Raw genomic sequence first — 26,167 nt, 5'->3', positions numbered from 1 at the left:
AAAAAAATTAAGACCCAAAAAAAACTTCGAAAAAATTTTGACCCAAAAAAAAGTTTGAAAAATTTTGGGAACAAAAAAATTTTGACCAAAAAAAAAAGTTCGAAAAATTTTGGGACCAAAAAAAACTTTTTAGACAAAAAAAAAGTTCGATAAAATTTTGACCAAAAAAAAAGTTCGAAAAATTTTGGGACCAAAAAAATTTTGACCCAAAAAAAAGTTCGAAAAAATTTTGACCCAAAAAAAAGTTCGAAAAGTTTTGGGAACAAAAAAATTTTGACCAAAAAAAAAAGTTCGAAAAATTTTGGGACCAAAAAAAACTTTTTAGACAAAAAAAAAGTTCGAAAAAATTTTGACCCAAAAAAAAGGTCGAAAAGTTTTGGGACCAAAAAAATTTGACCCAAAAAAAAGTTCGAAAAAATTTTGGGACCAAAAAAATTTTGACCCAAAAAAAACTTCGAAAAATTTTGGGACCAAAAAAAATTGACCCAAAAAAAAGTTCGAAAAATTTTGGGACCAAAAAAATTTTGACCCAAAAAAAACTTCGAAAAATTTTGGGACCAAAAAAAATTTGAACCAAAAAAAAGTTCGAAAAATCTTGGGACCAAAAAAAATTTGACCCAAAAAAAAGTTCGAAAAATTTTGGGACCAAAAAAATTTTGACCCAAAAAAAACTTCGAAAAATTTTGGGACCAAAAAAAATTTGACCCAAAAAAAAGTTCGAAAAAATTTTGACACAAAAAAATTTTGAGCAAAAAAAAATTTTTACCCAAAGAAAACTTCGAAAAAATTTTGACCCAAAAAAAAGTTTGAAAAATTTTGGGAACAAAATAATTTTGACCAAAAAAAAAGGTCGAAAAATTTTGGGACCAAAAAAAATTTGACCCAAAAAAAAGTTCGAAAAATTTTGGGACCAAAAAAATTTTGACCCAAAAAAAAGTTCGAAAAATTTTGGGACCAAAAAAATTTTGACCCAAAAAAAAAGTTCGAAAAAATTTTGACCCAAAAAAAAGTTCGAAAAATTTTGGGACCAAAAATATTTTGACCAAAAAAAAAGTTCGAAAAATTTTGGGACCAAAAAAATTTTGACCCAAAAATAGTTCGAAAAAATTTCGACCCAAAAAAATTTTGAGCAAAAAAAAAACTTTTGACCCAAAAAAAGTTCGAAAAAAATTTGACCCAAAAAAATTATGACCCAAAAAAAACTTCGAAAAATCTTGGGACCAAAAAAAATTTGACCCAAAAAAAAGTTCGAAAAATTTTGGGACCAAAAAAATTTTGACCCAAAAAAAAGTTCGAAAAGTTTTGGGACCAAAAAAATTTTGACCAAAAAAATAGTTCAAAAAATTTTGGGACCAAAAAAATTTTGACCCAAAAAAAAGTTCGAAAAATTTTGACCCAAAAAAAAGTTCGAAAAATTTTGGGACCAAAAAAATTTTGACCAAAAAAAAAGTTCGAAAAATTTTGGGACCAAAAAAATTTTGACCCAAAAATAGTTCGAAAAAATTTCGACCCAAAAAAATTTTGAGCAAAAAAAAAACTTTTGACCCAAAAAAAAGTTCGAAAAAATTTTGTCCCAAAAAAATTATGACCCAAGAAAAAGTTCGAAAAATTTTAAGACCAAAAAAAATTTTGACCCAAAAAAAAGTTCGAAAAAATTTTGACCAAAAAAAAAGTTCGAAAAATTTTGGGACCAAAAAAATTTTGACCCAAAAAAAAGTTCGAAAAAATTTTGACCCAAAAAAAAGTTCGAAAAGTTTTGGGACCAAAAAAATTTAGACCCAAAAAAAACTTCGAAAAAATTTTGACCCAAAAAAAAGTTCGAAAAGTTTTGGGACCAAAAAAATTTTGACCAAAAAAATAGTTCGAAAAATTTTGGGACCAAAAAAATTTTGACCCAAAAAAAAGTTCGAAAAATTTTGGGACCAAAAAAATTTTGACCCAAAAAAAACTTCGAAAAATTTTGACCCAAAAAAAAGTTCGAAAAATTTTGGGACCAAAAAAATTTTGACCCAAAAAAAACTTTGAAAAATTTTGGGACCAAAAAAATTTGACCCAAAAAAAAGTTCGAAAAATTTTGGGACCAAAAAAATTTTGACCCAAAAAAAACGTCGAAAAATCTTGGGACCAAAAAAAATTTGACCCAAAAAAAAGTTCGAAAAATTTTGGGACCAAAAAAATTTTGACCCAAAAAAAACTTCGAAAAATTTTGGGACCAAAAAAAATTTGACCCAAAAAAAAGTTCGAAAAAATTTTGACCCAAAAAAATTTTGAGCAAAAAAAAATTTTGAACCAAAGAAAACTTCGAAAAAATTTTGACCCAAAAAAAAGTTTGAAAAATTTTGGGAACAAAAAAATTTTGACCAAAAAAAAAGTTCGAAAAATTTTGGGACCAAAAAAAACTTTTTATACAAAAAAAAAGTTAGAAAAATTTTGGGACTAAAAAAAATTTGACCCAAAAAAAAGTTCGAAAAAATTTTGACCAAAAAAAAAGTTCGAAAAATTTTGGGACCAAAAAAATTTTGACCCAAAAAAAAGTTCGAAAAAATTTTTACCCAAAAAAAAGTTCGAAAAGTTTTGGGACCAAAAAAATTTAGACCCAAAAAAAACTTCGAAAAAATTTTGACCCAAAAAAAACTTCGAAAAGTTTTGGGACCAAAAAAATTTTGACCAAAAAAATAGTTCAAAAAATTTTGGGACCAAAAAAATTTTGACCCAAAAAAAAGTTCGAAAAATTTTGGGACCAAAAAAATTTTGACCCAAAAAAAAGTTCGAAAAAATTTTGACCCAAAAAAAAGTTCGAAAAGTTTTGGGACCAAAAAAATTTAGACCCAAAAAAAACTTCGAAAAAATTTTGACCCAAAAAAAAGTTCGAAAAATTTTGGGACCAAAAAAATTTTGACCAAAAAAAAAGTTCGAAAAATTTTGGGACCAAAAAAATTTTGACCCAAAAAATAGTTCGAAAAAATTTCGACCCAAAAAAATTTTGAGCAAAAAAAAAACTTTTGACCCAAAAAAAAGTTCGAAAAAATTTTGTCCCAAAAAAATTATGACCCAAGAAAAAGTTCGAAAAATTTTAAGACCAAAAAAAATTTTGACCCAAAAAAAAGTTCGAAAAAATTTTGACCAAAAAAAAAGTTCGAAAAATTTTGGGACCAAAAAAATTTTGACCCAAAAAAAAGTTCGAAAAAATTTTGACCCAAAAAAAAGTTCGAAAAGTTTTGGGACCAAAAAAATTTAGACCCAAAAAAAACTTCGAAAAAATTTTGACCCAAAAAAAAGTTCGAAAAGTTTTGGGACCAAAAAAATTTTGACCAAAAAAAAAGTTCGAAAAAATTTTGACCCAAAAAAAAGTTCGAAAAGTTTTGGGACCAAAAAAATTTAGACCCAAAAAAAACTTCGAAAAAATTTTGACCCAAAAAAAAGTTCGAAAAATTTTGGGACCAAAAAAATTTTGACCAAAAAAAAAGTTCGAAAAATTTTGGGACCAAAAAAATTTTGACCCAAAAAATAGTTCGAAAAAATTTCGACCCAAAAAAATTTTGAGCAAAAAAAAAACTTTTGACCCAAAAAAAAGTTGGAAAAAATTTTGTCCCAAAAAAATTATGACCCAAGAAAAAGTTCGAAAAATTTTAAGACCAAAAAAAATTTTGACCCAAAAAAAAGTTCGAAAAAATTTTGACCAAAAAAAAAGTTCGAAAAATTTTGGGACCAAAAAAATTTTGACCCAAAAAAAAGTTCGAAAAAATTTTGACCCAAAAAAAAGTTCGAAAAGTTTTGGGACCAAAAAAATTTAGACCCAAAAAAAACTTCGAAAAAATTTTGACCCAAAAAAAAGTTCGAAAAGTTTTGGGACCAAAAAAATTTTGACCAAAAAAATAGTTCGAAAAATTTTGGGACCAAAAAAATTTTGACCCAAAAAAAAGTTTGAAAAATTTTGGGACCAAAAAAATTTTGACCCAAAAAAAACTTCGAAAAATTTTGACCCAAAAAAAAAGTTCGAAAAATTTTGGGACCAAAAAAATTTTGACCCAAAAAAAACTTTGAAAAATTTTGGGACCAAAAAAATTTGACCCAAAAAAAAGTTCGAAAAATTTTGGGACCAAAAAAATTTTGACCCAAAAAAAACGTCGAAAAATCTTGGGACCAAAAAAAATTTGACCCAAAAAAAAGTTCGAAAAATTTTGGGACCAAAAAAATTTTGACCCAAAAAAAACTTCGAAAAATTTTGGGACCAAAAAAAATTTGACCCAAAAAAAAGTTCGAAAAAATTTTGACCCAAAAAAATTTTGAGCAAAAAAAAATTTTGAACCAAAGAAAACTTCGAAAAAATTTTGACCCAAAAAAAAGTTTGAAAAATTTTGGGAACAAAAAAATTTTGACCAAAAAAAAAGTTCGAAAAATTTTGGGACCAAAAAAAACTTTTTATACAAAAAAAAAGTTAGAAAAATTTTGGGACCAAAAAAAATTTGACCCAAAAAAAAGTTCGAAAAAATTTTGACCAAAAAAAAAGTTCGAAAAATTTTGGGACCAAAAAAATTTTGACCCAAAAAAAAGTTCGAAAAAATTTTTACCCAAAAAAAAGTTCGAAAAGTTTTGGGACCAAAAAAATTTAGACCCAAAAAAAACTTCGAAAAAATTTTGACCCAAAAAAAAGTTCGAAAAGTTTTGGGACCAAAAAAATTTTGACCAAAAAAATAGTTCAAAAAATTTTGGGACCAAAAAAATTTTGACCCAAAAAAAAGTTCGAAAAATTTTGGGACCAAAAAAATTTTGACCCAAAAAAAAAGTTAGAAAAATTTTGGGACCAAAAAAAATTTGACCCAAAAAAAAGTTCGAAAAAATTTTGACCAAAAAAAAAGTTCGAAAAATTTTGGGACCAAAAAAATTTTGACCCAAAAAAAAGTTCGAAAAAATTTTTACCCAAAAAAAAGTTCGAAAAGTTTTGGGACCAAAAAAATTTAGACCCAAAAAAAACTTCGAAAAAATTTTGACCCAAAAAAAAGTTCGAAAAGTTTTGGGACCAAAAAAATTTTGACCAAAAAAATAGTTCAAAAAATTTTGGGACCAAAAAAATTTTGACCCAAAAAAAAGTTCGAAAAATTTTGGGACCAAAAAAATTTTGACCCAAAAAAAAGTTCGAAAAAATTTTGACCCAAAAAAAAGTTCGAAAAGTTTTGGGACCAAAAAAATTTAGACCCAAAAAAAACTTCGAAAAAATTTTGACCCAAAAAAAAGTTCGAAAAGTTTTGGGACCAAAAAAATTTTGACCAAAAAAATAGTTCAAAAAATTTTGGGACCAAAAAAATTTTGACCCAAAAAAAAGTTCGAAAAATTTTGGGACCAAAAAAATTTTGACCCAAAAAAAAGTTCGAAAAATTTTGGGACCAAAAAAATTTGACCCAAAAAAAAGTTCGAAAAAATTTTGGGACCAAAAAAATTTTGACCCAAAAAAACTTCGAAAAATTGTGGGACCAAAAAAAATTTAGACCCAAAAAAAAGTTCGAAAAAATGTTGACCCAAAAAAAAGTTCGAAAAATTTTGGGACCAAAAAAATTTAGACCCAAAAAAAAGTTCGAAAAAATTTTGACCCAAAAAAAAGTTCGAAAAGTTTTGGGACCAAAAAAATTTAGACCCAAAAAAAACTTCGAAAAAATTTTGACCCAAAAAAAAGTTTGAAAAATTTTGGGAACAAAAAAATTTTGACCAAAAAAAAAAGTTCGAAAAATTTTGGGACCAAAAAAAACTTTTTAGACAAAAAAAAAGTTCGATAAAATTTTGACCAAAAAAAAAGTTCGAAAAATTTTGGGACCAAAAAAATTTTGACCCAAAAAAAAGTTCGAAAAAATTTTGACCCAAAAAAAAGTTCGAAAAGTTTTGGGAACAAAAAAATTTTGACCAAAAAAAAAAGTTCGAAAAATTTTGGGACCAAAAAAAACTTTTTAGACAAAAAAAAAGTTCGAAAAAATTTTGACCCAAAAAAAAGGTCGAAAAGTTTTGGGACCAAAAAAATTTGACCCAAAAAAAAGTTCGAAAAAATTTTGGGACCAAAAAAATTTTGACCCAAAAAAAACTTCGAAAAATTTTGGGACCAAAAAAAATTGACCCAAAAAAAAGTTCGAAAAATTTTGGGACCAAAAAAATTTTGACCCAAAAAAAACTTCGAAAAATTTTGGGACCAAAAAAAATTTGAACCAAAAAAAAGTTCGAAAAATCTTGGGACCAAAAAAAATTTGACCCAAAAAAAAGTTCGAAAAATTTTGGGACCAAAAAAATTTTGACCCAAAAAAAACTTCGAAAAATTTTGGGACCAAAAAAAATTTGACCCAAAAAAAAGTTCGAAAAAATTTTGACACAAAAAAATTTTGAGCAAAAAAAAATTTTTACCCAAAGAAAACTTCGAAAAAATTTTGACCCAAAAAAAAGTTTGAAAAATTTTGGGAACAAAATAATTTTGACCAAAAAAAAAGGTCGAAAAATTGTTGACCCAAAAAAAAGTTCGAAAAATTTTGGGACCAAAAAAATTTAGACCCAAAAAAAAGTTCGAAAAAATTTTGACCCAAAAAAAAGTTCGAAAAGTTTTGGGACCAAAAAAATTTAGACCCAAAAAAAACTTCGAAAAAATTTTGACCCAAAAAAAAGTTTGAAAAATTTTGGGAACAAAAAAATTTTGACCAAAAAAAAAAGTTCGAAAAATTTTGGGACCAAAAAAAACTTTTTAGACAAAAAAAAAGTTCGATAAAATTTTGACCAAAAAAAAAGTTCGAAAAATTTTGGGACCAAAAAAATTTTGACCCAAAAAAAAGTTCGAAAAAATTTTGACCCAAAAAAAAGTTCGAAAAGTTTTGGGAACAAAAAAATTTTGACCAAAAAAAAAAGTTCGAAAAATTTTGGGACCAAAAAAAACTTTTTAGACAAAAAAAAAGTTCGAAAAAATTTTGACCCAAAAAAAAGGTCGAAAAGTTTTGGGACCAAAAAAATTTGACCCAAAAAAAAGTTCGAAAAAATTTTGGGACCAAAAAAATTTTGACCCAAAAAAAACTTCGAAAAATTTTGGGACCAAAAAAAATTGACCCAAAAAAAAGTTCGAAAAATTTTGGGACCAAAAAAATTTTGACCCAAAAAAAAGTTCGAAAAATTTTGGGACCAAAAAAAATTTGAACCAAAAAAAAGTTCGAAAAATCTTGGGACCAAAAAAAATTTGACCCAAAAAAAAGTTCGAAAAATTTTGGGACCAAAAAAATTTTGACCCAAAAAAAACTTCGAAAAATTTTGGGACCAAAAAAAATTTGACCCAAAAAAAAGTTCGAAAAAATTTTGACACAAAAAAATTTTGAGCAAAAAAAAATTTTTACCCAAAGAAAACTTCGAAAAAATTTTGACCCAAAAAAAAGTTTGAAAAATTTTGGGAACAAAATAATTTTGACCAAAAAAAAAGGTCGAAAAATTTTGGGACCAAAAAAAATTTGACCCAAAAAAAAGTTCGAAAAATTTTAGGACCAAAAAAATTTTGACTCAAAAAAAAGTTCGAAAAATTTTGGGACCAAAAAAATTTTGACCCAAAAAAAAAGTTCGAAAAAATTTTGACCCAAAAAAAAGTTCGAAAAATTTTGGGACCAAAAATATTTTGACCAAAAAAAAAGTTCGAAAAATTTTGGGACCAAAAAAATTTTGACCCAAAAATAGTTCGAAAAAATTTCGACCCAAAAAAATTTTGAGCAAAAAAAAAACTTTTGACCCAAAAAAAGTTCGAAAAAAATTTGACCCAAAAAAATTATGACCCAAAAAAAACTTCGAAAAATCTTGGGACCAAAAAAAATTTGACCCAAAAAAAAGTTCGAAAAATTTTGGGACCAAAAAAATTTTGACCCAAAAAAAAGTTCGAAAAGTTTTGGGACCAAAAAAATTTTGACCAAAAAAATGGTTCAAAAAATTTTGGGACCAAAAAAATTTTGACCCAAAAAAAAGTTCGAAAAATTTTGGGACCAAAAAAATTTTGACCCAAAAAAAATTTCGAAAAAATTATGACCCAAAAAAAAGTTCGAAAGGTTTTGGGACCAAAAAAATTTAGACCCAAAAAAAACTTCGAAAAAATTTTGACCCAAAAAAAAGTTCGAAAAGTTTTGGGACCAAAAAAATTTTGACCAAAAAAATAGTTCAAAAAAATTTTGACCCAAAAAAAAGTTCGAAAAATTTTGGGACCAAAAAAATTTTGACCCAAAAAAAAGTTCGAAAAATTTTGGGACCAAAAAAAATTGACCCAAAAAAAAGTTCGAAAAAATTTTGGGACCAAAAAAATTTTGACCCAAAAAAACTTCGAAAAATTGTGGGACCAAAAAAAATTTAGACCCAAAAAAAAGTTCGAAAAAATGTTGACCCAAAAAAAAGTTCGAAAAATTTTGGGACCAAAAAAATTTAGACCCAAAAAAAAGTTCGAAAAAATTTTGACCCAAAAAAAAGTTCGAAAAGTTTTGGGACCAAAAAAATTTAGACCCAAAAAAAACTTCGAAAAAATTTTGACCCAAAAAAAAGTTTGAAAAATTTTGGGAACAAAAAAATTTTGACCAAAAAAAAAAGTTCGAAAAATTTTGGGACCAAAAAAAACTTTTTAGACAAAAAAAAAGTTCGAAAAAATTTTGACCAAAAAAAAAGTTCGAAAAATTTTGGGACCAAAAAAATTTTGACCCAAAAAAAAGTTCGAAAAAATTTTGACCCAAAAAAAAGTTCGAAAAGTTTTGGGACCAAAAAAATTTAGACCCAAAAAAAACTTCGAAAAAATTTTGACCCAAAAAAAAGTTCGAAAAGTTTTGGGACCAAAAAAATTTTGACCAAAAAAATAGTTCGAAAAATTTTGGGACCAAAAAAATTTGACCCAAAAAAAATTTCGAAAAAATTTTGGGACCAAAAAAATTTTGACCCAAAAAAAACTTCGAAAAATTTTGGGACCAAAAAAAATTGACCCAAAAAAAAGTTCGAAAAATTTTGGGACCAAAAAAATTTTGACCCAAAAAAAACTTCGAAAAATTTTGGGACCAAAAAAAATTTGACCCAAAAAAAAGTTCGAAAAATCTTGGGACCAAAAAAAATTTGACCCAAAAAAAAATTCGAAAAATTTTGGGACCAAAAAAATTTTGACCCAAAAAAAACTTCGAAAAATTTTGGGACCAAAAAAAATTTGACCCAAAAAAAAGTTCGAAAAAATTTTGACACAAAAAAATTTTGAGCAAAAAAAAATTTTTACCCAAAGAAAACTTCGAAAAAATTTTGACCCAAAAAAAAGTTTGAAAAATTTTGGGAACAAAATAATTTTGACCAAAAAAAAAGGTCGAAAAATTTTGGGACCAAAAAAAATTTGACCCAAAAAAAAGTTCGAAAAATTTTGGGACCAAAAAAATTTTGACCCAAAAAAAAGTTCGAAAAATTTTGGGACCAAAAACATTTTGACCCAAAAAAAAAGTTCGAAAAAATTTTGACCCAAAAAAAAGTTCGAAAAATTTTGGGACCAAAAAAATTTTGACCAAAAAAAAAGTTCGAAAAATTTTGGGACCAAAAAAATTTTGACCCAAAAATAGTTCGAAAAAATTTCGACCCAAAAAAATTTTGAGCAAAAAAAAAACTTTTGACCCAAAAAAAGTTCGAAAAAAATTTGACCCAAAAAAATTATGACCCAAAAAAAACTTCGAAAAATCTTGGGACCAAAAAAATTTTGACCCAAAAAAATTTTGAGCAAAAAAAAATTTTGATCCAAAGAAAACTTCGAAAAAATTTTGACCCAAAAAAAAGTTTGAAAAATTTTGGGAACAAAAAAATTTTGACCAAAAAAAAAAGGTCGAAAAATTATGGGACCAAAAAAAATTTGACCCAAAAAAAAGTTCGAAAAATCTTGGGACCAAAAAAAATTTGACCCAAAAAAAAGTTCGAAAAATTTTGGGACCAAAAAAATTTTGACCCAAAAAAAAAGTTCGAAAAAATTTTGACCCAAAAAAAAGTTCGAAAAATTTTGGGACCAAAAAAATTTTGACCAAAAAAAAAGTTCGAAAAATTTTGGGACCAAAAAAATTTTGACCCAAAAATAGTTCGAAAAAATTTCGACCCAAAAAAATTTTGAGCAAAAAAAAAACTTTTGACCCAAAAAAAGTTCGAAAAAAATTTGACCCAAAAAAATTATGACCCAAAAAAAACTTCGAAAAATCTTGGGACCAAAAAAATTTTGACCCAAAAAAATTTTGAGCAAAAAAAAATTTTGATCCAAAGAAAACTTCGAAAAAATTTTGACCCAAAAAAAAGTTTGAAAAATTTTGGGAACAAAAAAATTTTGACCAAAAAAAAAAGGTCGAAAAATTATGGGACCAAAAAAAATTTGACCCAAAAAAAAGTTCGAAAAATCTTGGGACCAAAAAAAATTTGACCCAAAAAAAAGTTCGAAAAATTTTGGGACCAAAAAAATTTTGACCCAAAAAAAACTTCGAAAAATTTTGGGACCAAAAAAAATTTGACCCAAAAAAAAGTTCGAAAAAATTTTGACACAAAAAAATTTTGAGCAAAAAAAAATTTTTACCCAAAGAAAACTTCGAAAAAATTTTGACCTAAAAAAAAGTTTGAAAAATTTTGGGAACAAAATAAATTTGACCAAAAAAAAAAGGTCGAAAAATTTTGGGACCAAAACAAATTTGACCCAAAAAAAAGTTCGAAAAATTTTGGGACCAAAAAAATTTTGACCCAAAAAAAAGTTCGAAAAATTTTGGGACCAAAAAAATTTTGACCCAAAAAAAAAGTTCGAAAAAATTTTGACCCAAAAAAAAGTTCGAAAAATTTTGGGACCAAAAAAATTTTGACCAAAAAAAAAGTTCGAAAAATTTTGGGACCAAAAAAATTTTGACCCAAAAATAGTTCGAAAAAATTTCGACCCAAAAAAATTTTGAGCAAAAAAAAAACTTTTGACCCAAAAAAAGTTCGAAAAAATTTGACCCAAAAAAATTATGACCCAAAAAAAACTTCGAAAAATCTTGGGACCAAAAAAAATTTGACCCAAAAAAAAGTTCGAAAAATTTTGGGACCAAAAAAATTTTGACCCAAAAAAAACTTCGAAAAATTTTGGGACCAAAAAAAATTTGACCCAAAAAAAAGTTCAAAAAAATTTTGACCCAAAAAAATTTTGAGCAAAAAAAAATTTTGATCCAAAGAAAACTTCGAAAAAATTTTGATCCAAAAAAAAGTTTGAAAAATTTTGGGAACAAAAAAATTTTGACCAAAAAAAAAAGGTCGAAAAATTATGGGACCAAAAAAAATTTGACCCAAAAAAAAGTTCGAAAAATTTTGGGACCCAAAAAATTTTGACCCAAAAAAAAGTTCGAAAAATTTTGGGACCAAAAAAATTTTGACCCAAAAAAAAGTTAGAAAAATTTTGGGACCAAAAAAATTTTGACCCAAAAAAAAGTTAGAAAAATTTTGGGACCAAAAAAATTTGACCCAAAAAAAAGTTCGAAAAAATTTTGGGACCAAAAAAATTTTGACCCAAAAAAAAGTTCGAAAAATTTTGGGACCAAAAAAATTTTGACCCAAAAAAAAGTTCGAAAAATTTTGGGACTAAAAAAATTTTGACCCAAAAAAAAGTTCGAAAAATTTTGGGACCAAAAAAATTTTGACCCAAAAAAAACTTCGAAAAATTTTGGGACCAAAAAAATTTTGACCCAAAAAAAACTTCGAAAAATCTTGGGACCAAAAAAAATTTGACCCAAAAAAAAGTTCGAAAAATTTTGGGACCAAAAAAAATTTGACCCAAAAAAAAGTTCGAAAAAATTTTGACCCAAAAAAATTTTGATCAAAAAAAAAATTTGACCCAAAGAAAACTTCGAAAAAATTTTGACCCAAAAAAAAGTTTGAAAAATTTTGGGAACGAAAAAATTTTGACCAAAAAAAAAAGGTCGAAAAATTTTGGGACCAAAAAAAATTTGACCCAAAAAAAAGTTCGAAAAATTTTGGGACCAAAAAACTTTTGACCCAAAAAAAAGTTCGAAAAATTTTGGGACCAAAAAAATTTTGAGTCAAAAAAAAGTTCGAAAAATTTTGGGAACAAAAATCTTTTGACCCAAAAAAAAGTTCGAAAAATTTTGGGACCAAAAAAATTTTGACCCAAAAAAAAGTTCGAAAAAATTTTGACCCAAAAAAAAGTTCGAAAAATTTTGCGACCAAAAAAATTTTGACCCAAAAAATAGTTCGAAAAAAATTCGACCCAAAAAAATTTTGAGCAAAAAAAAAACTTTTGACCCAAAAAAAATTTTCGAAAAAATTTTGACCCAAAAAAATTATGACCCAAGAAAAAGTTCGAAAACTTTTGGGACCAAAAAAATTTTGACCCAAAAAAAAGTTCGAAAAAATTTTGACCAAAAAAAAAGTTCGAAAAATTTTGGGACCAAAAAATTTTTGACCCAAAAAAAAGTTCGAAAAAATGTTGACCCAAAAAAAAGTTCGAAAAGTTTTGGGACCAAAAAAATTTAGACCCAAAAAAAACTTCGAAAAAATTTTGACCCAAAAAAAAGTTCGAAAAGTTTTGGGACCAAAAAAATTTTGACCAAAAAAAAAGTTCGAAAAATTTTGGGACCAAAAAAATTTTGACCCAAAAAAAAGTTCGAAAAATTTTGGGACCAAAAAAATTTTGACCCAAAAGAAAGTTCGAAAAATTTTGGGACCAAAAAAATTTTGACCCAAAAAAAAGTTCGAAAAATTTTGGGACCAAAAAAATTTGACCCTAAAAAAAGTTCGAAAAATTTTGGGACCAAAAAAATTTTGACCCAAAAAAAAGTTCTAAAAATTTTGGGACCAAAAAAATTTGACCCAAAAAAAAGTTCGAAAAATTTTGGGACCAAAAAAATTTTGACCCAAAAAAAACTTCGAAAAATCTTGGGACCAAAAAAAATTTGACCCAAAAAAAAGTTCGAAAAATTTTGGGACCAAAAAAATTTTGACCCAAAAAAAAGTTCGAAAAATTTTGCGACCAAAAAAATTTTGACCCAAAAAATAGTTCGAAAAAAATTCGACCCAAAAAAATTTTGAGCAAAAAAAAAACTTTTGACCCAAAAAAAATTTTCGAAAAAATTTTGACCCAAAAAAATTATGACCCAAGAAAAAGTTCGAAAACTTTTGGGACCAAAAAAATTTTGACCCAAAAAAAAGTTCGAAAAAATTTTGACCAAAAAAAAAGTTCGAAAAATTTTGGGACCAAAAAATTTTTGACCCAAAAAAAAGTTCGAAAAAATTTTGACCCAAAAAAAAGTTCGAAAAGTTTTGGGACCAAAAAAATTTAGACCCAAAAAAAACTTCGAAAAAATTTTGACCCAAAAAAAAGTTCGAAAAGTTTTGGGACCAAAAAAATTTTGACCAAAAAAAAAGTTCGAAAAATTTTGGGACCAAAAAAATTTTGACCCAAAAAAAAGTTCGAAAAATTTTGGGACCAAAAAAATTTTGACCCAAAAGAAAGTTCGAAAAATTTTGGGACCAAAAAAATTTTGACCCAAAAAAAAGTTCGAAAAATTTTGGGACCAAAAAAATTTGACCCTAAAAAAAGTTCGAAAAATTTTGGGACCAAAAAAATTTTGACCCAAAAAAAAGTTCTAAAAATTTTGGGACCAAAAAAATTTGACCCAAAAAAAAGTTCGAAAAATTTTGGGACCAAAAAAATTTTGACCCAAAAAAAACTTCGAAAAATCTTGGGACCAAAAAAAATTTGACCCAAAAAAAAGTTCGAAAAATTTTGGGACCAAAAAAATTTTGACCCAAAAAAAACTTCGAAAAATTTTGGGACCAAAAAAAATTTGACCCAAAAAAAAGTTCGAAAAAATTTTGACCCAAAAAAATTTTGAGCCAAAAAAAAATTTTGACCCAAAGAAAACTTCGAAAAAATTTTGACCCAAAAAAAAGTTCGAAAAGTTTTGGGACCAAAAAAATTTTGACCAAAAAAAAAGTTCGAAAAATTTTGGGACCAAAAAAATTTTGACCCAAAAAAAAGTTCGAAAAATTTTGGGACCAAAAAAATTTTGACCCAAAAAAAAGTTAGAAAAATTTTGGGACCAAAAAAATTTTGACCCAAAAAAAAGTTCGAAAAAATTTTGACCCAAAAAAAAGTTCGAAAAGTTTTGGGACCAAAAAAATTTTGATCCAAAAAAAATTTCGAAAAAATTTTGACCCAAAAAAAAGTTCGAAAAGTTTTGGGACCAAAAAAATTTTGATCAAAAAAAAAGTTCGAAAAATTTTGGGACCAAAAAATTTTGACCCGAAAAAAAGTTCGAAAAATTTTGGGACCAAAAAAATTTTGACCCAAAAAAAAGTTCGAAAAATTTTGGGACCAAAAAAATTTTGACCCAAAAAAAAGTTCGAAAAATTTTGGGACCAAAAAAATTTTGACCCAAAAAAAACTTCGAAAAATTTTGGGACCAAAAAAAATTTGACCCAAAAAAAAGTTCGAAAAATTTTGGGACCAAAAAAATTTTGACCCAAAAAAAAGTTCGAAAAATTTTGGGACCAAAAAAATTTTGACCCAAAAAAAAGTTCGAAAAGTTTTGGGACCAAAAAAATTTTGATCCAAAAAAAATTTCGAAAAAATTTTGACCCAAAAAAAAGTTCGAAAAGTTTTGGGACCAAAAAAATTTTGACCAAAAAAAAAGTTCGAAAAATTTTGGGACCAAAAAAATTTTGACCCAAAAAAAAGTTCGAAAAATTTTGGGACCAAAAAAATTTTGACCCAAAAAAAAGTTCGAAAAGTTTTGGGACCAAAAAAATTTTGATCCAAAAAAAATTTCGAAAAAATTTTGACCCAAAAAAAAGTTCGAAAAGTTTTGGGACCAAAAAAATTTTGACCAAAAAAAAAGTTCGAAAAATTTTGGGACCAAAAAAATTTTGACCCAAAAAAAAGTTCGAAAAATTTTGGGACCAAAAAAATTTTGAGCCAAAAAAAATTTCGAAAAAATTTTGACCCAAAAAAAAGTTCGAAAAGTTTTGGGACCAAAAAAATTTTGACCAAAAAAAAAGTTCGAAAAATTTTGGGACCAAAAAAATTTTGACCCAAAAAAAAGTTCGAAAAATTTTGGGACCAAAAAAATTTTGACCCAAAAAAAAGTTCGAAAAATTTTGGGACCAAAAAAATTTTGACCCAAAAAAAAGTTCGAAAAATTTTGGGACCAAAAAAATTTTGACCCAAAAAAAACTTCGAAAAATTTTGGGACCAAAAAAAATTTGACCCAAAAAAAAGTTCGAAAAATTTTGGGACCAAAAAAATTTTGACCCAAAAAAAAGTTCGAAAAATTTTGGGACCAAAAAAATTTTGACCCAAAAAAAAGTTCGAAAAATTTTGGGACCAAAAAAATTTTGACCCAAAAGAAAGTTCGAAAAATTTTGGGACCAAAAAAATTTTGACCCAAAAAAAAGTTCGAAAAAATTTTGACCCAAAAAAAAGTTCGAAAAATTTTGGAACCAAAAAAATTTTGACCAAAAAAAAAGTTCGAAAAATTTTGGGACCAAAAAAATTTTGACCCAAAAAATAGTTCGAAAAAATTTTGACCCAAAAAAATTTTGAGCAAAAAAAAAACTTTTGACCCAAAAAAAAGTTCGAAAAAATTTTGACCCAAAAAAATTATGACCCAAAAAAAAGTTCGAAAAATTTTGGGACAAAAAAATTTTGACCCAAAAAAAAGTTCGAAAAAATTTTGACCCAAAAAAAAGTTCGAAAAATTCTGGGATCAAAAAAATTTTGACCCAAAAAAAAGTTCGAAAAAATTTTGACCCAAAAAAAAGTTCGAAAAATTTTGGGACCAAAAAAATTTTGACCCAAAAAAAAGTTCGAAAAAATTTTGACCCAAAAAAAAGTTCGAAAAGTTTTGGGACCAAAAAAATTTTGATCCAAAAAAATTTTCGAAAAAATTTTGACCCAAAAAAAAGTTCGAAAAGTTTTGGGACCAAAAAAATTTTGACCAAAAAAAAAGTTCGAAAAATTTTGGGACCAAAAAAATTTTGACCCAAAAAAAAGTTCGAAAAATTTTGGGACCAAAAAAATTTTGACCCAAAAAAAGTTCGAAAAATTTTGGGACCAAAAAAATTTTGACCCAAAAAAAAGTTCGAAAAATTTTGGGACCAAAAAAATTTGACCCAAAAAAAAGTTCGAAAAAATTTGGGACCAAAAAAATTTTGACCCAAAAAAAACTTCGAAAAAATTTGGGACCAAAAAAATTTTGACCCAAAAAAAAGTTCGAAAAATTTTGGGACCAAAAAAATTTTGACCCAAAAAAAAGTTCGAAAAATTTCGGGAACAAAAATCTTTTGACCCAAAAAAAAGTTCGAAAAATTTTGGGAACAAAAATCTTTTGACCCAAAAAAAAGTTCGAAAAATTTTGGGACCAAAAAAATTTTGACCCAAAAGAAAGTTCGAAAAATTTTGGGACCAAAAAATTTTGACCCAAAAAAAAGTTCGAAAAAATTTTGACCCAAAAAAAAGTTCGAAAAATTTTGGGACCAAAAAAATTTTGACCAAAAAAAAAGTTCGAAAAATTTTGGGACCAAAAAAATTTTTGACCCAAAAAATAGTTCGAAAAAATTTTGACCCAAAAAAATTAAAAAAAAAAACTTTTGACCCAAAAAAAAGTTCGAAAAAATTTTGACCCAAAAAAATTATGACCCAAAAAAAAAGTTCGAAAAATTTTGGGACCAAAAAAATTGACCCAAAAAAAAGTTCGAAAAAATTTTGACCCAAAAAAAAGTTCGAAAAATTTTGGGACCAAAAAAATTTTGACCCAAAAAAAAGTTCGAAAAAATTTTGACCCAAAAAAAAGTTCGAAAAATTTTGGGACCAAAAAAATTTTGACCAAAAAAAAAGTTCGAAAAATTTTGGGACCAAAAAAATTTTGACCCAAAAAATAGTTCGAAAAAATTTCGACCCAAAAAAATTTTGAGCAAAAAAAAAACTTTTGACCCAAAAAAAAGTTCGAAAAAAATTTGACCCAAAAAAATTATGACCCAAAAAAAACTTCGAAAAATCTTGGGACCAAAAAAAATTTGACCCAAAAAAAAGTTCGAAAAATTTTGGGACCAAAAAAATTTTGACCCAAAAAAAACTTCGAAAAATTTTGGGACCAAAAAAAATTTGACCCAAAAAAAAGTTCGAAAAAATTTTGACCCAAAAAAATTTTGAGCAAAAAAAAATTTTGATCCAAAGAAAACTTCGAAAAAATTTTGACCCAAAAAAAAGTTTGAAAAATTTTGGGAACAAAAAAATTTTGACCAAAAAAAAAAGGTCGAAAAATTATGGGACCAAAAAAAATTTGACCCAAAAAAAAGTTCGAAAAATTTTGGGACCAAAAAAATTTTGACCCAAAAAAAAGTTCGAAAAATTTTGGGACCAAAAAAATTTTGACCCAAAAAAAAGTTAGAAAAATTTTGGGACCAAAAAAATTTTGACCCAAAAAAAAGTTCGAAAAATTTTGGGACCAAAAAAATTTGACCCAAAAAAAAGTTCGAAAAAATTTTGGGACCAAAAAAATTTTGACCCAAAAAAAAGTTCGAAAAATTTTGGGACCAAAAAAATTTTGACCCAAAAAAAAGTTCGAAAAATTTTGGGACCAAAAAAATTTTGACCCAAAAAAAACTTCGAAAAATTTTGGGACCAAAAAAAATTTGACCCAAAAAAAAGTTCGAAAAAATTTTGACCCAAAAAAATTTTGAGCAAAAAAAAATTTTGATCCAAAGAAAACTTCGAAAAAATTTTGACCCAAAAAAAAGTTTGAAAAATTTTGGGAACAAAAAAATTTTGACCAAAAAAAAAAGGTCGAAAAATTATGGGACCAAAAAAAATTTGACCCAAAAAAAAGTTCGAAAAATTTTGGGACCAAAAAAATTTTGACCCAAAAAAAAGTTCGAAAAATTTTGGGACCAAAAAAATTTTGACCCAAAAAAAAGTTAGAAAAATTTTGGGACCAAAAAAATTTTGACCCAAAAAAAAGTTCGAAAAATTTTGGGACCAAAAAAATTTGACCCAAAAAAAAGTTCGAAAAAATTTTGGGACCAAAAAAATTTTGACCCAAAAAAAAGTTCGAAAAATTTTGGGACCAAAAAAATTTTGACCCAAAAAAAAGTTCGAAAAATTTTGGGACCAAAAAAATTTTGACCCAAAAAAAAGTTCGAAAAATTTTGGGACCAAAAAAATTTTGACCCAAAAAAAACTTCGAAAAATTTTGGGACCAAAAAAATTTGACCCAAAAAAAACTTCGAAAAATTTTGGGACCAAAAAAATTTTGACCCAAAAAAAACTTCGAAAAATCTTGGGACCAAAAAAAATTTGACCCAAAAAAAAGTTCGAAAAATTTTGGGACCAAAAAAAATTTGACCCAAAAAAAAGTTCGAAAAAATTTTGACCCAAAAAAATTTTGAGCAAAAAAAAAATTTGACCCAAAGAAAACTTCGAAAAAATTTTGACCCAAAAAAAAGTTTGAAAAATTTTGGGAACGAAAAAATTTTGACCAAAAAAAAAAGGTCGAAAAATTTTGGGACCAAAAAAAATTTGACCCAAAAAAAAGTTCGAAAAATTTTGGGACCAAAAAAATTTTGACCCAAAAAAAAGTTCGAAAAATTTTGGGACCAAAAAAATTTTGAGTCAAAAAAAAGTTCGAAAAATTTTGGGAACAAAAATCTTTTGACCCAAAAAAAAGTTCGAAAAATTTTGGGACCAAAAAAATTTTGACCCAAAAAAAAGTTCGAAAAAATTTTGACCCAAAAAAAAGTTCGAAAAATTTTGGGACCAAAAAAATTTTGACCAAAAAAAATAGTTCGAAAAATTTTGGGACCAAAAAAATTTTGACCCAAAAAATAGTTCGAAAAAATTTCGACCCAAAAAAATTTTGAGCAAAAAAAAAACTTTTGACCCAAAAAAAAGTTCGAAAAAATTTTAACCCAAAAAAATTATGACCCAAGAAAAAGTTCGAAAACTTTTGGGACCAAAAAAATTTTGACCCAAAAAAAAGTTCGAAAAAATTTTGACCAAAAAAAAAGTTCGAAAAATTTTGGGACCAAAAAAATTTTGACCCAAAAAAAAGTTCGAAAAAATTTTGACCCAAAAAAAAGTTCGAAAAGTTTTGGGACCAAAAAAATTTAGACCCAAAAAAAAGTTCGAAAAGTTTTGGGACCAAAAAAATTTTGACCCAAAAAAAACTTCGAAAAATCTTGGGACCAAAAAAAATTTGACTCAAAAAAAAGTTCAAAAAATTTTGGGACCAAAAAAATTTTGACCCAAAAAAAACTTCGAAAAATTTTGGGACCAAAAAAAATTTGACCCAAAAAAAACTTCGAAAAATTTTGGGACCAAAAAAATTTTGACCCAAAAAAAAGTTCGAAAAATCTTGGGACCAAAAAAAATTTGACCCAAAAAAAAGTTCAAAAATTTTGGGACCAAAAAAAATTTGACCCAAAAAAAAGTTCGAAAAAATTTTGACCCAAAAAAATTTTGAGCCAAAAAAAATTTTGACCCAAAGAAAACTTCGAAAAAATTTTGACCCAAAAAAAAGTTCGAAAAGTTTTGGGACCAAAAAAATTTTGACCAAAAAAAAAGTTCGAAAAATTTTGGGACCAAAAAAATTTTGACCCAAAAAAAAGTTCGAAAAATTTTGGGACCAAAAAAATTTTGACCCAAAAAAAAGTTAGAAAAATTTTGGGACCAAAAAAATTTTGACCCAAAAAAAAGTTCGAAAAAATTTTGACCCAAAAAAAAGTTCGAAAAGTTTTGGGACCAAAAAAATTTTGATCCAAAAAAAATTTCGAAAAAATTTTGACCCAAAAAAAAGTTCGAAAAGTTTTGGGACCAAAAAAATTTTGACCAAAAAAAAAGTTCGAAAAATTTTGGGACCAAAAAAATTTTGACCCAAAAAAAAGTTCGAAAAATTTTGGGACCAAAAAAATTTTGACCCAAAAAAAAGTTCGAAAAATTTTTGGACCAAAAAAATTTTGACCCAAAAAAAAGTTCGAAAAATTTTGGGACCAAAAAAATTTTGACCCAAAAAAAACTTCGAAAAATTTTGGGACCAAAAAAAATTTGACCCAAAAAAAAGTTCGAAAAATTTTGGGACCAAAAAAATTTTGACCCAAAAAAAAGTTTGAAAAATTTTGGGACCAAAAAAATTTTGACCCAAAAAAAAGTTCGAAAAGTTTTGGGACCAAAAAAATTTTGAGTCAAAAAAAAGTTCGAAAAATTTTGGGAACAAACATCTTTTGACCCAAAAAAAAGTTCGAAAAATTTTGGGAACAAAAATCTTTTGACCCAAAAAAAAGTTCGAAAAATTTTGGGACCAAAAAAATTTTGACCCAAAAGAAAGTTCGAAAAATTTTGGGACCAAAAAAATTTTGACCCAAAAAAAAGTTCGAAAAAATTTTGACCCAAAAAAAAGTTCGAAAAAATTTTGACCCAAAAAAATTATGACCCAAGAAAAAGTTCGAAAACTTTTGGGACCAAAAAAATTTTGACCCAAAAAAAAGTTCGAAAAAATTTTGACCAAAAAAAAAGTTCGAAAAATTTTGGGACCAAAAAAATTTTGACCCAAAAAAAAGTTCGAAAAAATTTTGACCCAAAAAAAAGTTCGAAAAGTTTTGGGACCAAAAAAATTTAGACCCAAAAAAAACTTCGAAAAAATTTTGACCCAAAAAAAACTTCGAAAAGTTTTGGGACCAAAAAAATTTTGACCCAAAAAAAACTTCGAAAAATCTTGGGACCAAAAAAAATTTGACCCAAAAAAAAGTTCGAAAAATTTTGGGACCAAAAAAATTTTGACCCAAAAAAAAGTTCGAAAAATTTTGGGACCAAAAAAATTTTGACCCAAAAAAGAAGTTCGAAAAAATTTTGACCCAAAAAAAAGTTAGAAAAATTTTGGGACCAAAAAAATTTTGACCAAAAAAAAAGTTCGAAAAATTTTGGGACCAAAAAAATTTTGACCCAAAAATAGTTCGAAAAAATTTCGACCCAAAAAAATTTTGAGCAAAAAAAAAACTTTTGACCCAAAAAAAGTTCGAAAAAAATTTGACCCAAAAAAATTATGACCCAAAAAAAACTTCGAAAAATCTTGGGACCAAAAACATTTTGACCCAAAAAAATTTTGAGCAAAAAAAAATTTTGATCCAAAGAAAACTTCGAAAAAATTTTGACCCAAAAAAAAGTTTGAAAAATTTTGGGAACAAAAAAATTTTGACCAAAAAAAAAAGGTCGAAAAATTATGGGACCAAAAAAAATTTGACCCAAAAAAAAGTTCGAAAAATCTTGGGACCAAAAAAAATTTGACCCAAAAAAAAGTTCGAAAAATTTTGGGACCAAAAAAATTTTGACCCAAAAAAAACTTCGAAAAATTTTGGGACCAAAAAAAATTTGACCCAAAAAAAAGTTCGAAAAAATTTTGACACAAAAAAATTTTGAGCAAAAAAAAATTTTTACCCAAAGAAAACTTCGAAAAAATTTTGACCCAAAAAAAAGTTTGAAAAATTTTGGGAACAAAATAAATTTGACCAAAAAAAAAGGTCGAAAAATTTTGGGACCAAAAAAAATTTGACCCAAAAAAAAGTTCGAAAAATTTTGGGACCAAAAAAATTTTGACCCAAAAAAAAGTTCGAAAAATTTTGGGACCAAAAAAATTTTGACCCAAAAAAAAAGTTCGAAAAAATTTTGACCCAAAAAAAAGTTCGAAAAATTTTGGGACCAAAAAAATTTTGACCAAAAAAAAAGTTCGAAAAATTTTGGGACCAAAAAAATTTTGACCCAAAAATAGTTCGAAAAAATTTCGACCCAAAAAAATTTTGAGCAAAAAAAAAACTTTTGACCCAAAAAAAGTTCGAAAAAATTTGACCCAAAAAAATTATGACCCAAAAAAAACTTCGAAAAATTTTGGGACCAAAAAAATTTTGACCCAAAAATAGTTCGAAAAAATTTCGACCCAAAAAAATTTTGAGCAAAAAAAAAACTTTTGACCCAAAAAAAGTTCGAAAAAAATTTGACCCAAAAAAATTATGACCCAAAAAAAACTTCGAAAAATCTTGGGACCAAAAAAATTTTGACCCAAAAAAATTTTGAGCAAAAAAAAATTTTGATCCAAAGAAAACTTCGAAAAAATTTTGACCCAAAAAAAAGTTTGAAAAATTTTGGGAACAAAAAAATTTTGACCAAAAAAAAAAGGTCGAAAAATTATGGGACCAAAAAAAATTTGACCCAAAAAAAAGTTCGAAAAATCTTGGGACCAAAAAAAATTTGACCCAAAAAAAAGTTCGAAAAATTTTGGGACCAAAAAAATTTTGACCCAAAAAAAACTTCGAAAAATTTTGGGACCAAAAAAAATTTGACCCAAAAAAAAGTTCGAAAAAATTTTGACACAAAAAAATTTTGAGCAAAAAAAAATTTTTACCCAAAGAAAACTTCGAAAAAATTTTGACCCAAAAAAAAGTTTGAAAAATTTTGGGAACAAAATAAATTTGACCAAAAAAAAAGGTCGAAAAATTTTGGGACCAAAAAAAATTTGACCCAAAAAAAAGTTCGAAAAATTTTGGGACCAAAAAAATTTTGACCAAAAAAAAAGTTCGAAAAATTTTGGGACCAAAAAAATTTTGACCAAAAAAAAAGTTCGAAAAATTTTGGGACCAAAAAAAATTTGACCCAAAAATAGTTCGAAAAAATTTCGACCCAAAAAAATTTTGAGCAAAAAAAAAACTTTTGACCCAAAAAAAGTTCGAAAAAATTTGACCCAAAAAAATTATGACCCAAAAAAAACTTCGAAAAATCTTGGGACCAAAAAAAATTTGACCCAAAAAAAAGTTCGAAAAATTTTGGGACCAAAAAAATTTTGACCCAAAAAAAACTTCGAAAAATTTTGGGACCAAAAAAAATTTGACCCAAAAAAAAGTTCAAAAAAATTTTGACCCAAAAAAATTTTGAGCAAAAAAAAATTTTGATCCAAAGAAAACTTCGAAAAAATTTTGATCCAAAAAAAAGTTTGAAAAATTTTGGGAACAAAAAAATTTTGACCAAAAAAAAAAGGTCGAAAAATTATGGGACCAAAAAAAATTTGACCCAAAAAAAAGTTCGAAAAATTTTGGGACCCAAAAAATTTTGACCCAAAAAAAAGTTCGAAAAATTTTGGGACCAAAAAAATTTTGACCCAAAAAAAATTTTGAGCAAAAAAAAAATTTGACCCAAAGAAAACTTCGAAAAAATTTTGACCCAAAAAAAAGTTTGAAAAATTTTGGGAACGAAAAAATTTTGACCAAAAAAAAAAGGTCGAAAAATTTTGGGACCAAAAAAAATTTGACCCAAAAAAAAGTTCGAAAAATTTTGGGACCAAAAAACTTTTGACCCAAAAAAAAGTTCGAAAAATTTTGGGACCAAAAAAATTTTGAGTCAAAAAAAAGTTCGAAAAATTTTGGGAACAAAAATCTTTTGACCCAAAAAAAAGTTCGAAAAATTTTGGGACCAAAAAAATTTTGACCCAAAAAAAAGTTCGAAAAAATTTTGACCCAAAAAAAAGTTCGAAAAATTTTGCGACCAAAAAAATTTTGACCCAAAAAATAGTTCGAAAAAAATTCGACCCAAAAAAATTTTGAGCAAAAAAAAAACTTTTGACCCAAAAAAAAGTTCGAAAAAATTTTGACCCAAAAAAATTATGACCCAAGAAAAAGTTCGAAAACTTTTGGGACCAAAAAAATTTTGACCCAAAAAAAAGTTCGAAAAAATTTTGACCAAAAAAAAAGTTCGAAAAATTTTGGGACCAAAAAATTTTTGACCCAAAAAAAAGTTCGAAAAAATTTTGACCCAAAAAAAAGTTCGAAAAGTTTTGGGACCAAAAAAATTTAGACCCAAAAAAAACTTCGAAAAAATTTTGACCCAAAAAAAAGTTCGAAAAGTTTTGGGACCAAAAAAATTTTGACCAAAAAAAAAGTTCGAAAAATTTTGGGACCAAAAAAATTTTGACCCAAAAAAAACTTCGAAAAATTTTGGGACCAAAAAAATTTTGACCCAAAAGAAAGTTCGAAAAATTTTGGGACCAAAAAAATTTTGACCCAAAAAAAAGTTCGAAAAATTTTGGGACCAAAAAAATTTGACCCTAAAAAAAGTTCGAAAAATTTTGGGACCAAAAAAATTTTGACCCAAAAAAAAGTTCTAAAAATTTTGGGACCAAAAAAATTTGACCCAAAAAAAAGTTCAAAAAATTTTGGGACCAAAAAAATTTTGACCCAAAAAAAACTTCGAAAAATCTTGGGACCAAAAAAAATTTGACCCAAAAAAAAGTTCGAAAAATTTTGGGACCAAAAAAATTTTGACCCAAAAAAAACTTCGAAAAATTTTGGGACCAAAAAAAATTTGACCCAAAAAAAAGTTCGAAAAAATTTTGACCCAAAAAAATTTTGAGCCAAAAAAAAATTTTGACCCAAAGAAAACTTCGAAAAAATTTTGACCCAAAAAAAAGTTCGAAAAGTTTTGGGACCAAAAAAATTTTGACCAAAAAAAAAGTTCGAAAAATTTTGGGACCAAAAAAATTTTGACCCAAAAAAAAGTTCGAAAAATTTTGGGACCAAAAAAATTTTGACCCAAAAAAAAGTTAGAAAAATTTTGGGACCAAAAAAATTTTGACCCAAAAAAAAGTTCGAAAAAATTTTGACCCAAAAAAAAGTTCGAAAAGTTTTGGGACCAAAAAAATTTTGATCCAAAAAAAATTTCGAAAAAATTTTGACCCAAAAAAAAGTTCGAAAAGTTTTGGGACCAAAAAAATTTTGACCAAAAAAAAAAGTTCGAAAAATTTTGGGACCAAAAAATTTTGACCCGAAAAAAAGTTCGAAAAATTTTGGGACCAAAAAAATTTTGACCCAAAAAAAAGTTCGAAAAATTTTGGGACCAAAAAAATTTTGACCCAAAAAAAAGTTCGAAAAATTTTGGGACCAAAAAAATTTTGACCCAAAAAAAACTTCGAAAAATTTTGGGACCAAAAAAAATTTGACCCAAAAAAAAGTTCGAAAAATTTTGGGACCAAAAAAATTTTGACCCAAAAAAAAGTTCGAAAAATTTTGGGACCAAAAAAATTTTGACCCAAAAAAAAGTTCGAAAAGTTTTGGGACCAAAAAAATTTTGATCCAAAAAAAATTTCGAAAAAATTTTGACCCAAAAAAAAGTTCGAAAAGTTTTGGGACCAAAAAAATTTTGACCAAAAAAAAAGTTCGAAAAATTTTGGGACCAAAAAAATTTTGACCCAAAAAAAAGTTCGAAAAATTTTGGGACCAAAAAAATTTTGAGCCAAAAAAAATTTCGAAAAAATTTTGACCCAAAAAAAAGTTCGAAAAGTTTTGGGACCAAAAAAATTTTGACCAAAAAAAAAGTTCGAAAAATTTTGGGACCAAAAAAATTTTGACCCAAAAAAAAGTTCGAAAAATTTTGGGACCAAAAAAATTTTGACCCAAAAAAAAGTTCGAAAAATTTTGGGACCAAAAAAATTTTGACCCAAAAAAAAGTTCGAAAAATTTTGGGACCAAAAAAATTTTGACCCAAAAAAAACTTCGAAAAATTTTGGGACCAAAAAAAATTTGACCCAAAAAAAAGTTCGAAAAATTTTGGGACCAAAAAAATTTTGACCCAAAAAAAAGTTCGAAAAATTTTGGGACCAAAAAAATTTTGACCCAAAAAAAAGTTCGAAAAATTTTGGGACCAAAAAAATTTTGACCCAAAAGAAAGTTCGAAAAATTTTGGGACCAAAAAAATTTTGACCCAAAAAAAAGTTCGAAAAAATTTTGACCCAAAAAAAAGTTCGAAAAATTTTGGAACCAAAAAAATTTTGACCAAAAAAAAAGTTCGAAAAATTTTGGGACCAAAAAAATTTTGACCCAAAAAATAGTTCGAAAAAATTTTGACCCAAAAAAATTTTGAGCAAAAAAAAAACTTTTGACCCAAAAAAAAGTTCGAAAAAATTTTGACCCAAAAAAATTATGACCCAAAAAAAAGTTCGAAAAATTTTGGGACAAAAAAAATTTTGACCCAAAAAAAAGTTCGAAAAAATTTTGACCCAAAAAAAAGTTCGAAAAATTCTGGGATCAAAAAAATTTTGACCCAAAAAAAAGTTCGAAAAAATTTTGACCCAAAAAAAAGTTCGAAAAATTTTGGGACCAAAAAAATTTTGACCCA

This window comes from Astyanax mexicanus, chromosome 6 (assembly GCF_023375975.1).
Source record: "Astyanax mexicanus isolate ESR-SI-001 chromosome 6, AstMex3_surface, whole genome shotgun sequence".
Lineage (NCBI taxonomy): Eukaryota > Metazoa > Chordata > Actinopteri > Characiformes > Acestrorhamphidae > Astyanax > Astyanax mexicanus.
This window is presented reverse-complemented; position numbering follows the sequence as displayed.